Source organism: Capra hircus, chromosome 14, assembly GCF_001704415.2.
Source record: "Capra hircus breed San Clemente chromosome 14, ASM170441v1, whole genome shotgun sequence".
Taxonomy (NCBI): domain Eukaryota; kingdom Metazoa; phylum Chordata; class Mammalia; order Artiodactyla; family Bovidae; genus Capra; species Capra hircus.
This window is the reverse complement of record NC_030821.1, coordinates 34,561,145-34,574,283: the sequence shown is the minus strand read 5'-3', so window position 1 is coordinate 34,574,283 and position 13,139 is coordinate 34,561,145. Positions and strand designations below refer to the sequence as shown.

General features: G+C 40.5%; 1 pseudogene; it reads left to right on the top strand.

Annotated features, from left to right (window-relative positions):
• On the top strand, positions 8,414 to 11,066 carry LOC108637479 (annotated as a pseudogene).

Here is a 13,139-nt window from a genome sequence, read left to right as displayed (position 1 = left end):
CTTTTTTTTAAAATGCACTCACAAGACTGACACCTGATAAAACTCAAAAGGCCCATGACATATTCAAATCACAAACCATATCAAAGGCAAACTCATAATGCCATGTGGAATTCTCCACTCTCCTCTCAGTGACTCTGGGTTCACGTATTGGTCCACCACCACCAACAACAAAGTGGCATGACTGCTACATGCCTGGGAGCATCTAGTATAATTGACCAAAGACATATCAATACGTTTTTAAAGAGTGATATAATTAACAGCACCATGCAAAGTCCTTAGAGGTTAAAACTGATCAAGGGTTCATCATACAACTTATGATTTTTGTTATCATTCACATTTTGCTCCATTAGGTTTTTGTTCCAATCCTGTGTATATCATAATTCACACAAAATTTTCAAAAATGACACATTGCAAAATTGTGAGTGAGGAAGAATTTTTCAGTGAATTTCATGCAGATACTGATTGTCTGAGTGACATATACTAGTGTCTCCAAAGATGACAGTTCTTCAGAATATAGTTCTGATTCAGATGAAGTGAATATGAGACCAACAAAAAAAACTTAGTGATTGATTCTGATATGGAAAGTGAAAATGAAACTCATGGTGTTGGAGAGTGCTCCTCTGCTTCTAGAGATGAGTGGTGCTAGGAGCCGCCACGGGAGATCCCACCCATGACAAGGTCATGTGGAAGAGAACTGTTAAGCAAGGCTTCAGAACTCAAGGGGCTTCCTAGGCTTTCTCGGGCATCTACCCCAAAACCAGAATCTGTCTGTTTTACTGTTTCATGACTTTCACCAACTCCTCTGACATTAACAGGGGGCTAACCCTGACCACCTTTCTCTGGAGAAAATCAACTTAGGGCTATAGCTAATAAGTCTCCTGGACATGAGAGGAATATTTCAAATCAAACCCCCTCTGCTAGCATTCTAGCTTGCTTGGCAGGTATATCCAGACTCTTGCAGCTATGCATACAATTATTTACAGCCTCCCAACTGTGAGAAGCACGGAAAGCCTAAAACATAAGAGCCTTTGAAAGAGTTAAAAGTTATTAGAGTAGTGCTAGTGCTGGTGTAGGATTTCATTATTGGGCCAATGCTTGTTGCTAAGTTCCCATATCTCTTATCCACTGTGCACCTGGGAGTGCATTAGTTAACATAGTGAGAATGCAAGAAAAACATGTGTAGCCTTGAATTTAACCATATCAGACTTTTGAGCTAATTGGTTCTTTCTTGTAACTCACTGCACCTTTGCTCTGTGAAAAACGTTAACTCTGTTTGGCATTTTCTGAGGCTGACATAGATTAGAAATATAAAGAAAAAACGCTTTGAGGGAAAATAAGTTTTCTGGTTGAGCAGCCTTTATCAAAAGAGGGTCATAAAATGTTCACAGGCCTCCAAGGCCAGAAGATACTGTACACAACATCATTTGTGGGAAAGGTATGCAGAAAAATCCTGGTTTCGATAAGGGCAAAACTGCTGGAATGTTTGGGCTGACTCTGTATGACCTTGCATCTTTCATTTCCCTCTATGTATAAGGCAAGGTATAAAAGTACCTTTTGAAAAATAAAGCTTTTGGGCCTCGCAGAAGCTTGGTCACCCCGTGTTTTTTCTTCTATCTTTCTTTCTCTCTCTCTCTCCCTCTCTTTCTCAGGCTGATCCCTTGGAGCATGGGGGCTCCCTGCGTTCACTTATCTGCCCGGGTTTCTAAGACCTGAACGGGAAGACGGTCTGCGTCTTCACTCCCTCGGGAGACCGGGAGGGCACCTGTGGCCTCCGTGAACAGGGCAAACTTCTTGTCTCGGAGTTTTATTGGCTTTCTATGTAAACCAAGAAATATCAGCCTCTTTTTCTCCTCTATTTTTTTTATCTATAACATTTTTTTCCTTCTCTCTCTAAATCAATCGCCGACGCCGTTTCTCCTTTGGGTTTCCCTGGATCCTGCGGGGGCTGGACCCCGGCGGAGTAGATTGAAAACAATGTTTCACAAAAAATTGGAAGACTTTACAGGTGTGTCAGGTGTAACTATTGAATATAATAACCCACAAAGTGTTAGTGAAATAACAATTAAGTTGGGGCCAACCAAAATAAAAATCACCAGCCATAGGCATTAATTTCTGCAAGAATACCCCAGTCAATAATGAGTTAAAGGTCTTGAAACTCTGAACACGGCTCCTGAAACCAGCTGAAGAGTGCTGGTCTAACATTCCCAACCTCAGGCCAGGATCACTGGCCCCTCTTTTGAACCCTCATAGTCTTCTGTGCATATGTTCTGTTGTACTTAATCTGCTGATGCTGTCACTTCAGTCGTGTCTGACTCTGTGTGACCCCATAGACGTCAGCCCACCAGGTTCCCCCGCCCCTCGGATTCTCCAGGCAAGAACACTGGAGTGGGTTGCCATTTCCTTCTCCAATGCATGAAAGTGAAAAGTGGAAGTGAAGTTGCTCAGTCGTGTCTGACTCTTAGCAACCCCATGGACTGCAGCCTACCAGGCTCCTCTATCCATGGGATATGCATCCATCTCCCCAACTGGACTTTGATTTCCTCTAGGGTGTGGTCTATGTCTTACACCTCTTTGATTTCCCAACCTAAGCTCCTGGTGTTGATAGAGCATTGAATTAGCACTGAATAGCAATAATGTCTATTGAATTAAATTAAATCCTAGCCTTAACAACTGAGGCTCTGAACTCTTACCCAAGATAATAAGAATTCAATTTTCTTGATTCTATTGACATAGAATAGAAAGAACTTGCTAAAGTAGAACTGCTTGACATCCTGACCAACTCTCCTCCAGGCCTTGGATAAACATGAGATGCCTTCTAGAGGAAACCTGACAATCTGTCTAAGGTGAGTTTAGATTTCAAAGGGTAAAATCCAGACCATGCCCTGGATGTCCAAATGAATTCATGGTGAATGAGAGCTCCATCAAGTCCCTTAGTTTGTCTTTTCCAGGACTGATTCAAGCCAGGCCAATACTGGTTACATGACAACTTCCTCCTCAAGATGCTTTGCGGAATTTGGGTACCAAAAAACATCCCAAATTCTTAGTCCCTTGGCATCTTCTGCAGAGGAAACTAAAGTAGCCAGCTTGAGTTCCTTCAGCATGCCATAGTATATAAGCATTTTGGCTTTGGGATAATACTGATTTGGGTTTAAATCCCAACTATAACTTTCAATACCCAAGAGACATGGGTCATTTTATTTATCTGAACTCTGATTCCTTCATTTAGAAAATGATGATAAAATACCTACCCACAGAGATTGTTGTGTATTTACATATATTATGTCACTTCAGTTCAGTCGCTCAGTAGTGTCTAACTCTTTGTGACCCCATGGACTGCAGCACGCCAGGCTTTCTTGTCCATCACCAACTCCCGGAGCCTACTCAAACTCATGTTCATCGCGTCAGTGATGCCATCCAACCATCTCAGGAATTCCGGCACATAGCAAGTACTCAAGAAGTAATAGTTGCCATTGTCATGAATAATAACTATTATCCCACACAAGAGGCTCCAGAGAGAGTAAGGTCTGATCCAACATATACCCAATGGCCCCTAATTTTTTTGAAGGGTACATAGAGGTTTATTACTTCTTTTACATTCTTTTTCTTATTTTTCTTACATTGAAGTACAGTTAATTTACAATGTTGTGTTAGCTTCTGGTGTACAGCAAAGCAATTCAGATATATATCTATATGTGTGTGTATATGCATATATCCTTTTTCATGTTTTTCCATTATAGTATATTATAGGATATTGAATATAGTTCCCTGTGCTATACAGTATGACCTTGCTTTTATCTATTTTATTTATTTTTAACTTTATGTTATATTGAAGATTAAAGTATAGCCAATTAACTGTGATAGTTTCAAGTGCACAGCAAAGCGACTCAGCCATACAAACACATGTATCCATTCTTCCCCAATTCCCCTTCCATCCAGGCTGCCACATAACATTGAGCAGAGTTCCCTGTGCTATACAGTAGGTCACTGTTGGTTATCTATTTTGAATTCTCCAGAGGATCTTTCCGACCCAGGGATCAAACCCAAGTCTCCTGCACTGCACGTGAATTCTTTACTGTCTGAGCCTCCAGGAAGCCCCTTGAATACAGAGAACTGCCCCCAAATTTGGAAGACCCATCTCCCCAGGTATTTTTTTTCTCCCACATAGCCCCATCTAGTGGTGAGACCTGAAGTAAAAATGATTTCATCTTGGTCCATAGAATGTCCACCATCAAAAAGAGAAGACTCATTCCTAAAAGTCCAATAATCCTAATATTCACATTTGGATTCACCTTATGCATATCCACGCATCTCCTCCCCTTCTTTGGAAACTAAACCATGATTGACCTCTTTCCTCTAGCTAGTCCTTTCCAAAGTTTACTAACAGTTCAGGAATAACGTCTCAAAAGCCCTACACTTGAGAAACTTTTATTTCTCTACTCAGCCATAAAAAAGAATGAAATAATGCCATCTGCGGCCACATGGATGCAACTAGATTTTATCACGTGAACTGAAATAAGTTAGAAAGAGAAATAGCATATGATATCACTTATATGTGGAATCTAAAACATGACACAGATGAACCTACCTACAAGATAGCAACAGACCACAGACATACAGAAGTAACGTGTGGCTGTTGTGGGGAAGGTGAAAGGGAGAGGTTTGGACTGGGAGCTGGCGTTGGTAGACGCAAACTATTCCATTTAGAATGAATAAACAACGTCCTACTGTATAGCACAGGGAACTATACCAATCTCCTGGGATAAACCACAATGGAAAAGAACATAAAAAGAAATGTATGCATAAAAATTAAATTAGAAAAATGTTAAGTAACTTTTGTTTCTAACCAAGATAGAATAGCAGCAACTAGTACTCTTTCGCCTGAAATAACTGAAAAACAGGACACTATACAGGAAACAATTGCTTTCAAGTCATTGTACATCAGCAACAAAGGACGATGTTCCCTGAGAGCTGGAAGAAAAAATTTCCTCTAACTGCCACGGCGTTCAGTCTGGAGACACTTTCCAGGCTCCAGCGTATGAAAAACGAACCCAGGAAGAACTCAGCAAACCTTCAGGAAGGAGGAGATGAATTAGGAAGTCCAGAGACTAGAATTCAGAGGACAGAGAACCAGAGATGAATGAGAAGCAGAGAACAAGCTTCAGAAATCGGCAGGAGACATTCCTTGAGTCTTTAACTGAGTAACAGTCAGCACATGTATGTAAATAAACTACCAAGGGCAGGAAAAGAACCATGTGAAAGCATTGCAGGGAAGAACACTTGGAATTCAAACAGGGCTAAAATATAGTTCCTAACAGCCAGAACAGAGAATATAATAATTTACAGGGTACTGTGCTGATACTCAAAACACATCTGTCTCAATAGTGGGACAGAATTTGCCTTAGACTAAATATTGCTCTGGTCTTACCTAACAATGCTTAAAAAATACATACTTAGAAGGATTACATTTCTTCCAAGGAGCTCAACTGTATTTTAAAAATATTCTTAGCAGTACAAAAATATCTAGTCATTCAACAAGATGTAACAGTCAGTATATGGAATCCAATTAAAAAAAAAATTCTAAGCCTGCAAAGAAGAAGGAAATACAACCCATGACAAAAAGGAAAAGAAATCAATGGAAACAGGCCCAAAATGACATACAGAATTAGTAGAGAGGGGCATTAAAGCAGTTAATAGAATATATCCCATTATTTTAAGAGCTAGAGGGAAGATGAAGCACATTTCAGAGAGATAGGGAAAAGAATTTTAAAGACCCCAATCAAACATCTAGAAGTGTAAACTATAATGTCTGAAATGAAAAATCAGACAAGCAACTGAATGTGATTCAGGAAATAAATTAGGGAATTCTCTGGTGGTCCAGTGGTTAGGACTCTATGCCTCCACTGCAGGGGACACTGGTTCGATCCCTGGTTGGGAAACTAAGATCCATTAAGATCCCATAAGATCCCCCAAGTTGTGCGGTGTGGCCAAAAACAAACAAACAAACAAACAAAAAACCACTAAGTAGAGATAAACAGAAAAGAAGACAGAAGATCACATACTGAAAACAAGGCAAAGCCAGGAGAATAGAGATGAAAATATTTTAACTCTCAGAGGGAAAACAATGTGACTTGAAGAGAATTAGGAGACAAGCCACAAATTGGGAGGAAATCTTCCCAAAAAACATATCTAACAAAAGACTGTTACACTAAATATACGAAGAACTCGTAAAAATCAATGGTAAGAAAATAAGCAACTCAATTTAAAAATGGGCCAAAGATCTTGACAAACTGAAGAAGATAAACAGACGGCAAATAAGCATATGAAATGATGCTTATCATATAGCATCAGGGAGACACAGATTAAAACAACAGTGGGGTACCACTATACACCTATTCAGTTCAGTTACTCAGTCATGTCCAACTCTTTGTGACCCCATGAACCACAGCACGTCAGGCCTCCCTGTCCATCACCAACTCCTGGAGTCTATCCAAACCCATGTCCATTGAGTCAGTGATGCCATCCAACCATCTCATCCTCTGTTGTCCCTTTCTCCTCCTGCCCTCAATCTTTCCCAGCATCAGAGTCTTTTCCAATGAGTGAACTCTTCACATGAGGAGGCCAAAGTATTGGAGTTTCAGCTTCAACATCAGTCCTTCCAATGAACACCCAGGTCTGATCTGCTTTAGGATGGACTGGTTGGATCTCCTTGCAGTCCAAGGGACTCTCAAGAGTCTTCTCCAACACCACAGTTCAAAAGCATCAATTCTTCGGTGCTCAGCTTTCTTTATAATCCAACTCTCACACCCATACATGACTACTGGAAAAACCACAGCCTTGACTAGACGGACCTTTGTGGACAAAGTAATGTCTCTGCTTTTTAATACGCTGTCTAGGTTGATCATAAATTTCCTTCCAAGGAGTAAGCGTCTTTTAATTTCACAGCTGCAGTCACCATCTGCAGTGATTTTGGAGCCCCAAAAAATAAAGTCAGTGCTAAAAATAAGCAAAGTGGGATTTCCCTGATGGTCCAGTGGCTAAAACTCTGTGGTCCCATTGCAGGGGGCCAGGGTTGGATCCCTGGTCAGGGAAATAGAGCTCACGTGCCTCAACTACGAGTTCACATGCCGCAGCTAGAGACGCCCCGCATGCCACAGCAAAGACCAAAGATCCTGTGTGCCCCTACCAAGACCTGCTGCAGCCAAATAAATAAAGATTTTAAAAAATAAATAAACTACTAAGCTAGGAAAAGACACGGAGGAACCTTAAGTGCCTATTGCTAAGTGAAAGAAACCAATCTGGAAAAGCTACATCCTGGATGATTCCAACTATATGATATTTTGGAAAAAGCAAAACTATGGAGACAATAAAAAGATCAGTGGTTGCAGTGGATACAGGGAGATGAATAGGCAGAGCACAGAGGACTTTTAGGGCAGTGAAAATACTCTATATGATAGTTTAGGCATACCTAGTTTTATTGCACTTCACTTCATAGCGCTTCACACACATTATTTCTGGATGTGTCTGGAGAGTCTTTTCAGAAAAGATTAGCATTTTAGCCAATAGACTGAGTAAAGAAGATGTCACCAATGGCAGTGCTGTTGCTGTTCAGTCACTGAGTCGTGTCCAGCTCTTTGTGACCCCAAGAATGGCAGCACGCCAGGCTTCCCTGTCCTTCACTGTCTCCCAGAGTTTGCTCAAACTCATGTCAATTGAATTTGTGATGCCATCCATCCATCTCATCCTCTGTCACCCCCTTCTCCTCTTGCCTTCAATCTTTCCTAGCATCAGAGTGTTTTCTAATGAGCTGGCTCTTTGCATCGGGTAGCCAAAGTATTGGAGTTTCAGCTTTAGCATCAGCCATTCCAATGAAATCCTTCCAATGATGCCTTTCCATGGGGATGTGTGTGCGTTAGTCAGTCATGTCCGACTCTTTGTGACCCCATGGACTATAGCCCACCAGGCTCCTCTGTCCATGGAATTCTCCAGGCAAGAATACTGGAGTGGGTCGCCATTCCCTTCTCCTGAGGATCTTCCCAACCCAGGGATTGAGCCTAGGTCTCCTGCATTGCACCAGGGGATGGGCATCACCTAATTCCTTTAGGGTCTCAATAGAACAAAAATGTGAAGGAAGGGTGAATTCCCTCTCTCTTCTTGAACTGAAATATCTATCTTCTCTTGCCCTCAGACATTGAAGCTCCTAGTTCTCAGGCCTTCTTTCAACCACCAGCCTCCAGGTTCTTAGGCTTTTGGACAAGACTGAACTATATCACCAGCTTTCCTGGTTCCCCAGCTCACAGAGGCAGATTGTGGGGCTTTTTGCATCCATAACTACAGTAGTCAATTCCTTTAATAAATCTCTTCTTATATGTATTTTATTGGTTCTGTTTCTCTAGAGAACCCAGACTAATATATTATGGATATAGAAGACTTGAACAAGACTATCAACCAATTTGACCCAACTGATATTTATAGAGCTCGTGACCTAACAACAGCTGAAAACGTCTTTACAAATGCTCATGGAGTATTTACAGAAACAGATCACATTCTGTTCCATATAACAAGTCTCAATAAATTTAAAAACTTTCAAAATACACAAAGTATGCTCTCTAAACAACAGAATTATATTAGAAATCCATTAAAAATGATATCAAGAAAATCTCCAAATATTTAGAAACGAAAAAATTTGGAAAGCAAACAATACATGCTAACCCAACCAAGTGCGAAATTACAAAGTGTTTTGAGATAACAGAAAATGAAAAACACCATGTCAAAATATATGGCATACAATCAAAAAAGAACTTAGAAATTTACAGCATCAAACATCTATGCAGGCATATCTTATTTTATTGCACTTCACTTTTTGTGCTTCACAGATGTGGTTTTTTTTTTTTTTTTTTTAACAAACTGAAGGGTTCTGGCAGACTTGTGTTGAAGTCTATTGGCACCAATTATTCCTAAAGAATTTGCTCACTTGTCTCTGTGTCACGTTTTGGTAAGTCTTGAAATATTTCAAGCTTTTTCATTATATTCGTTATGGTGATCTCCAATATTACTATTGTAATTGCTTTGGAGTGCCACAAACCACCCCATATAAGATCACAAATTTAATAGATATATGTGCAAGTTCTGACTCCTCCACCCACTGGTCAGTCAATCCTGTTTCTCTGCCTCTCCTCAGGTTTCCCTATTCCCAAAGAAATAACAATATTGAAATTAGGCCAATTAAAAACCCTACAATACCCTCTAAGAGTTCACAGAAAGGAAGAGTCACATGTCTCTTACTTCACATCAAAACCTAGAAATGATAATGCTTAGTGACGAAGGCATGTTAAAAGCTGAGATAGCCCAAAAGCTAGGTCTTCTGCACAGTGAGCCCAATTATGAAGTTACGAACACAAAAAGAAAAGTTCTTGAAGAGGATTAAAAGTGCTACTCCAGTGAACACACCAACTGTAAGAAAGCGAAACAGCCTTATTGCTGATAGGGAGAAAGTTTTGGTGGTCTGGAAAAACCATATCAGCCACAACATTGCCTTTAACCAAAGCCTAATCCAGAGCAAAGCCCTGACTTTCTTCAAGTCTATGAAGGCTCAGAATGGTGAGGAAGCTACAGAAGAAAAGTTTGAAACTAACAGAGGTTCATAAGGAAAGAAGTCATTTCCATAGCATAAAGTGCAAGGTGAGGAAACAAGGGCTCATATAGAAGCTGCAACAAGATATTAAGAAGATCCAGTGAAGATTATTAGTGAAGGTGGTCACACTAGACAGCAGGCTTCCCAGGTGGGGCGGTGGTAAATAATCTGCCTGCCAATGCAGGGGACATGGGTTCGATCTCTGGGTCGGGAAGATCCCCTGGAGTAGAAAATGGCAACGCACTTCAGTATTCTTGCCTGGGAAATCTCATGGACAGAGGAGACTGGTGGGCTACACTCCACGGAGGCACAGAGAGTCGGACATGACTGAGGGACTGAGTATGAGCACAAGCTCACTAGACAACAGATTTTAAATGCAGATAAAACAGCCTTATATTGGGAAAAAGCACCATCCAGCGGTTTCATACCTAGAGAAAAGTCAGTGTCTGGCTTCAAACATCCAAAGGATAAGCTGACTCTCTACTTAGGGGCTACTGTAGCTGGTGACCTTAAGCTGAAGCCAATGCTCATTTACCATTCCAAAATGGCAAAATTCTTAGGGTCCTGAAGGATGATCTGTCTGCTCTGCCTATGTGCTATAAATGGGACAAAGCCTGGATGACAGTACATCTCTTTACAACATGGTTTACTACACATTTTAAGCCCACTGCTGATACCTACTGCTCAGAAAAAAAAATTTCTTTCAAAATATTACTGCTCATTGACAGCATTTCTGGTCACCCAAGAGCTCTGAGGGAGATAAATAATGAGATTAATGTTGTTTTCATGCCTGCTAATAAACATCCTTTCTGCATCCCATAGATCAAGGAGTAATTAAGACTTTCAAGTCTTCCTATTTAAGAGATACAGTTTGTAAAGCTATCACTACCATAGACAATGAATACACTGATGGATCTGGGAACAGTAAACTGAAAACTTTCTGGAAAGGATTCACCACTCTAGATGCCATTAAGAACATTTGTGATTCATGGGAAGAGGTCAAAACATCGACATTAATAGGAATTTGGAAGAAGCTGATTCTAACCTTCATGGATGACTTTGAGGGGCTCAAGACTTCAGTGGAAGAAGTACTTACAGATGTGGTAGAACTAACAGGACAACTAGAATTAGAAATGGAGCCTGAAGATGTGACTGCATTGCTGGAATCTCATGAGAGTTACTGAACTGCTGCAATCTCATGATAAAACTTTAACGGATGAGGAGTTGCTTCTTAAGAGTGAGCAAAAAAGTGGCTTCTTAAGATGGACTCTACTCTTGTCAAAGATGCTGTAGATTGTTGAAATGATTACAAAGGGATTTAGAATATTATGTAATCTCAGTTGATAAAGCAGTGGTGGGGTTTGAGAGGACTGATTCCAATTTTGAAAGAAGTTCCACTGTGGGTAAAATGCTATTATACAGCATGGCATGCTAGTGAGAAATTGTGCATTCAAATTTTTAGATTCCACAAAGCTGGAGGCATCACACGTCCTAATTTCAAACATTAATACAAAGTTACAGTAGTCAACACAGTATGGTACTAGCATAAAAACAGACATATAGACCAAGAGAACAGAATTAAGACCCTAGAAATAAACTCCCGTATATATAACCAAATACTGTTAGACAAGGGAGCAAATAATCCTCAACAGGGAAAGGACACTCTTCTCAATAAATAGTGCTGAGAAAACTGGATAACCACATGCAGAAATATGAAATTCAACTCTTATCTTATACCACTCATACAAATGAACTCGAAATGGATTAAAGACTTAAGAACGGAAATCATATAACTTGTAAAAGAAAACATAGGAAAGAAGCTCCTTCACATTGGTCTTGTGAATGGCTTTTCAGATAGGACACCAAAAGCACAAGCAACAAAAGCATAAATAAATAAGAGGCATTATATCAAGTTTAAAAGTTCCTGCACATCAAAAAAAAAAAATGGCAACCCACAGAATGGGAGAAAATATTATCAAACCATACACCTCATAATGGATTAATATTCAAAATATATAACAAACTCATATATAACTTAATAACAAAAAACAAATGATTAGATTTAAAATGGAAAGAGAAATTGAACAGACATTTTCCAAAGAAGACATCTAAATGACCAAGAGAGAACGCATGTAAGAATTAAAGATTTTAAAATTAAAAAAAAATTAAAAATTAAAAAAAATAAAAAATAAAAAAAAATAAATGACCAAGAGATACATGAAGTGCTCAACATCGCTAATCATCAAGGAAATACAAATCAAAACCACAATGAGAGCACCTCACAAATATCAGAAGTGGTCACCAAAAAGACAAGAGTCAAGTATTGGGAAGGGTGTGGAGAAAAAGGGAATCCTAGTAAAGGGAATCTCATCCTCTGTTGGAGAAGGGGAAGACAGAGAATGAGATGGTTGGATGGCATCACTGACTTGATGGACATGAGCAAGCTCTGAGAGTTGGTGATGGACAGGGAAGCCTGGCGTGCTACAGTCCATGGGGTCACAAAGAGTCGGACATGACTGAGAGACTGAACTGACTGATTATGCTGTTTGTGGAAATGAATATAGCTATACCCAGTATGGAAAACAGCAGAGAGGTTCCTCAAAAACTTAAAAACAGAACTACCATAATATATAACCCAGCAATTCTACTTATAAATTCAAAAACTAAAACAGGATATCAATGAGATATCCACCCTCTCATGTCCACTGCAGCATTATTCGCAATAGCCAACATATGGAAACAGCCTAAGTGTCCATCAACAGATGAATGGATTAGGGAGATGTGATATATAGTAGAATGCTATTCAGCCATAAGATGGGAATTCTGTGATTTGCAATATGGATGGACCTCAAGGGCATTATGGTAAGGGAAGTCAGTCAGACAACACGCAGACGCAGAGAACGGGCATGGGGACATGTCGGGGGATGCTGGGATGACTTGAGAGAGCGGGAGCTGTTGTATAGACAGGGAGCTCAGCACGGTGCTGTGTGATGACTCAGAGGGTTGGGATGGGAGGGTGGGAAGGAGGCATGAAAAGCAGGGGATACACAGTAGTCATGTAGGGATGTGAGAGTTGGACTGTGAAGAAGGCTGAGCGCCGAAGAATTGATGCTTTTGAACTGTGGTGTTGGAGAAGACTCTCGAGAGTCCCTTGGACTGCAAGGAGATCCAACCAGTCCATTCCAAAGGAGATCAGCCCTGGGATTTCTTTGGAAGCACTGATGCTAAAGCTGAAGCTCCAGTATTTTGGCCACCTCATGTGAAGAGTTGACTCATTGGAAAAGACTCTGATGCTGGGAGGGATTGGGGGCAGGAGGAGAAGGGGAAAGAGGATGAGATGGCTGGATGGCATCACGGACTCGATGGATGTGAGTCTGAGTGAACTCCGGGAGTTGGTGATGGACAGGGAGGTCGGGTGTGCTGCAATTCGTGGAAAGAGTCAGACATGACTGAGTGACTGAACTGAACTGAACTGATAGCTGATTCACTTCATTGCACAGCAGAAACT